This window comes from Dipodomys merriami, unplaced genomic scaffold (genome assembly GCF_024711535.1).
Source record: "Dipodomys merriami isolate MVZ:Mamm:240054 unplaced genomic scaffold, mDipMer1.0.p SCAF_3599, whole genome shotgun sequence".
Classification (NCBI taxonomy): domain Eukaryota; kingdom Metazoa; phylum Chordata; class Mammalia; order Rodentia; family Heteromyidae; genus Dipodomys; species Dipodomys merriami.
This window is the reverse complement of record NW_027205158.1, coordinates 10,023-14,486: the sequence shown is the minus strand read 5'-3', so window position 1 is coordinate 14,486 and position 4,464 is coordinate 10,023. Positions and strand designations below refer to the sequence as shown.

Genomic DNA, 4,464 nt, shown 5'->3' with positions numbered 1-4,464 from the left:
TTCATTATGACAGGAGCCTTGTATAGAATAATTGAATTCCTCCTCCTACACATCTCTTGAACAACAAATATCTGTAATTATTTTGTTTTTGACATGTCAATCTTGACTTTATTCTTAAATGTGTGCTTATGTAAGAAGTACATGGCTTTAAATTTCATGAAAATTCTTTTATACTTACTTTTTGTTGAATTGTCTAGTTTAAGAAAATCAATTACACTTTATATATAAAACATGTTCTATGCTCCATTCAGCATGGCGTACTCTAACATTAGAACGATACAGAGAAGATTTGAATGGCCCATGCACAAGGATGATAGGCAAATTCCTGTACCATTCCATACTTTTACAACAACAGATGTTGGAGGGGATGTGGCCACAAGGGAACTGTACTGCACTCTTGGTGGGAGTGTAAAGTTGTTCAACCACTTTGGAAAGTAGTATGGAGGTTCCTCAAAAGACTCCACATAGAACTCCCCTATGACATAGGAATCCCACTTTTGGGCATTTACCCAAAATATCACAAACAAGACGGTACTAAAACTATCAGCACAATTATATTTATTGCAGCATTGTTTAAGATAGCTAAGATATAGAACCAACCCCGATGCCCCTCATCAGATAAATAGATCAAGAAAATGTGCTATTTGTACCAATGAAATTCTATGCCTCCATAAGAAAGAATGGCATCGCCCAATTTGTTAGAAAATGGAAAGACTTGGAAAAAAATTAAGTGAAGTAAGCCAGGTCCAAAGAAACATAGGTCCCAGGGTTTCCCTAATTTTAATAACTAATATATGTTTGGAATAAGCAGAAAAGGTCAAAATCTATGCACATATGACCAGATAAGATGATGTTAAGGGAAATGAACGCCCAAATAGGAACACAAGTTTTTTTTTTTTCTTACTATTGTTTCGAACGTACTTATAACAGTCTCTGTGTTTTTTTGTTTCTTTATATGTTCCTCCCTCATGCTATAACCCCTGTTTTCACTGTATTTGAATTTGGTGTGCCCACCTCTTGTATATACGCTCCTCTAATTTGTGAAGAGGAAGGAAAAAATAATGCTTAAGTAGGGATTCAGATTGACCCATTGTAACAATGAGATGCACAAGAAACTATGGTGGAAAATGAACTTTACAATTTAGGCAGGGGAAGAGGGGAGGGGAGTTTACTTGTAGAGGTTGGAGGGAAGGGATGGTAGAGGGAAAATAAAGGAGGAGGTAACAATCCTTTTTAAGAAATGTACTCATTACATGCTCATGTAAATGTGACCTCTCTGTACAGTATTTTTAAAATAAAAAAGTATGAAAATGTTCTGAGATGGGAGAGTTTATTTCCTTTATTTTACTCATACAATATGGCTAACAAAGAAATTAATGCAAAAAACTGATATCAAGGTATTTTGAATGAATGTGTGTGTGTGCACGTGCACATGTTCTCATGCACTTCCATGTATGTTGGTGTGCTCACAGTTTGAAAAAAGGGCTTCAAAGTCTTGCTAGGCCTTTCCTCTCTAGATTGGTGAGCTACTATATGAGCTACATCTCCATTCCTGGCCCGTTGCTAACTCATTGAAATTTTTGAAAAAATAATCTCATGAATTTATTTTGCCCTGATTGGCTTCCACTGCTATCCACAGTTCTCTGGCTCCTGAGTAAATATGCCGAGTAGTTAGGATTACAGGTGTGATCAACCAGCACAAGGCTTTCAGAGTAATTTTAAAAGTAGAAGAAAGTTTACTTCACAGGGGCCTGTTTTATCATCTCCTACTTTTAAAGCATTTTGGAGTGATTATTTGTGAATTTTTTTTTCGTTTTTTTGGATTCTTAAGAAAGTAAGTGATGATATTTAAAAGTTTAGTACTTTATAAATTGGAACCTGGAAAAATGGGACAGAATATATTTGTCTTTCTTATAAGCTCAGCTCTGTGCATGATAACCCAATGTCACCTACATAGTCTGTGTTGAAGACAAAATGTAACAGAAAACAATCACCATGGGCAATAATTGCTATGGTATTATTTCTTGGACAATATGAATATTGAATTGAGAGTGTAAGAGAATGGAGAGATTTTACCTACCTTTTGTTTATTGCTGAAAGACTTTTGGAAACTTTGACTCATTTTCTTCCTCACAGTGCGTGTTTGGGCCATGCACTTACTGCCTTTAATTACAATTTTTCCCAACACTAAAATGGTGATAACATTAGCATTATAAAAAATGTTATCTTAAGAATTAAGGAAAATAAAACTTGTGAAATACTTAACATAAACTTCCATGAATGAGTTCTGAGTTTAGCCAGCAGTTTTTTTTTTAAATACTAAAAAGAATGTGATAAGTATTACAGAAACCATTGCATATAGTGAGCAAACAGAAGTAATGTTATCTATTGACCATACTCTTCTTCCAAGGAAGCCAGGTGGATTATTTCTCATGCTGTAAATCAAACTGGTTATCTTATGTCTTGATAGTGTAAAAATATCAGGGACAAAATAATGAAGGAATGTTGTAGACTGGGTGAAGTTCATATGAAAATGTGCAAAACTGATAAAACTTCAAAGTATCTGAACATTATTTTGTGTTTTACATTATTTAAGGTACATTGAAAAGTTAAGAAAGAGCTAAAAGAATGGATTCTCTTTTCGATGTCCTATCATCGGTTCTTGGATGAACACTTTCCTCATTCTTGTAAAGGCATCATCAGATGAGGGGAAGTATATTATTTTTTGTTTGCTTCTGTCCATTTATTCTTCATTTGAAATCTGAACTACTTGAGACTGAAAGAAAACAAGGAAATTAGACACGCAGTCTTTGGAAAAAACAATCATTGTGAAATAAATAAAATGCATACAGCCTTATAAAAGGTCTGACTAAAGTGAGTTATATAGTCTCAAGCATAAACAGAAAATGATTAAGCAATATCATGTTATTTAAAATTGAAAATGTTAGGAGTTGCTTAATATTGTTGCTTTCTAATATCTTGAATTAATTATTGATTTTGTATTGAAAGATTAAAGATGATATTAACAAGAAACTTGATTAAAAGTGTACAAAAGTTCTGAATAGACATGTTCTCCTTAAAGCCCTGAAAATTTACAGTGGGTTTACAAAGTTATTTAATACCACTTCTATGCTGGTTTAATTCTTTTTGAGCAGAAGTCATTACAGAAATGTAATTCAAAATTACTATGATACTACTTCATAATTATTGTAACTGTAAGGTCCGTTCCTGGATGGCGAGCAGACTCCACCCTCCTCACAGCAAACTCTCCACCTTGTATCTGCGTTTGGCAACTGGGACACCTGGAAGAGGTCACATCTGAATTTGATGTGCCCACAACTTTCTCTGCCCATACCCTAGATAAGGCCTAGCCCAGGCCCAGAAGCTCTCTCTGCTTTTCTAGCTCTTTCTCAGCTCTCTTCTCTGTCCTCTCTCTCTCTGTTCTTTTCTAGCTCTCTCTGCTCTCTCACTATTCTCTCTCTCTGCTCTCTCTCTGTTCTTTTCTAGCTCTCTCTGCTTTTTTCTAACTCTTTTCTAGCTCTTTCCTCTCTCTTTCCCAGCTCCCTCTCTTTCCCAGGCCTTTCCCAGCCACGTGGAGTGCCAACCTTGCCTGGTCCCAGCAGGTCTACTGAATAAACCTACCCAGTACCTGAATACTGCGTGCGTGGTGCTGTTCTTACTCAGCTACCTCATTTTAAAAACCTAACAGTAACTTTTATCAAAAAAATCAAAGGAATCAGGTGTGGTGGTAAAGGCTTTTAACTCCAAGCATTTAGGAGGTTGGATTTAAGTCTAAGGCCAGTCTGGAGTACTGAAAAGAATAAAAACCTGCCCTTTATTACCTTTTAACAAAGGTAATAATGCTGAGAGTGTGGAGAAAAGGAAATTTTCTACACTCTTCAACAAAATGCAGGTTAGTATTCTCCTTGTAGAAAGTAATATGCAGCTTTCTAAAGAACTCCAAAGTTGAAATATAATCTGCCCCAACAATCAAGTGATTATTTCTCTATTTGTAACTTAAATATATGTGCAGTTCATTGTAATCATCATTCACAACAACAGCCAAGATATAAATCGAAGTTCAGTGTTCAACTACAGACTAATAAAGCAACTGTGGTACATGCACAAATATCTTTTTCTGTTTCATCCTTAAAATAGCAAGCGACTTCTCCCATTAGCGACAACTTACAATGACCTGAAAGATGTATTCTTTTTTTTTTTTTTTTTTGTCTGTCGTGGGGCTTGAACTCTGGGCCTGGGCGCTGTCCCAGCTCTTCAGCTCAAGGCGAGCGCTCTACCACTTGAGCTACAGCGCCACTTCCGGTTTTCTGGTGGTTTATTGGAGATAGGAGTCTCACGGTCTCTCCTGCCCGGGCTGGCTTTGAACCGCGATCCTCAGATCATAGCCTCCTGAGTAGCTAGGATTACAGGAGTGAGCCACCAGCGCCCGGCTGAAAGATGTAT

At 36.4% G+C, this 4,464-nt stretch overlaps 1 non-coding gene across 1 annotated transcript; it reads left to right on the top strand.

Moving 5' to 3' along the window:
- Positions 1–242: 242 nt before the first annotated feature.
- On the top strand, positions 243–345 carry LOC138804164 (U6 spliceosomal RNA). The gene has a single exon (XR_011365191.1). It is a non-coding gene; the product is annotated as a U6 spliceosomal RNA (small nuclear RNA).
- The last annotated feature ends 4,119 nt before the right edge of the window (positions 346–4,464 follow it).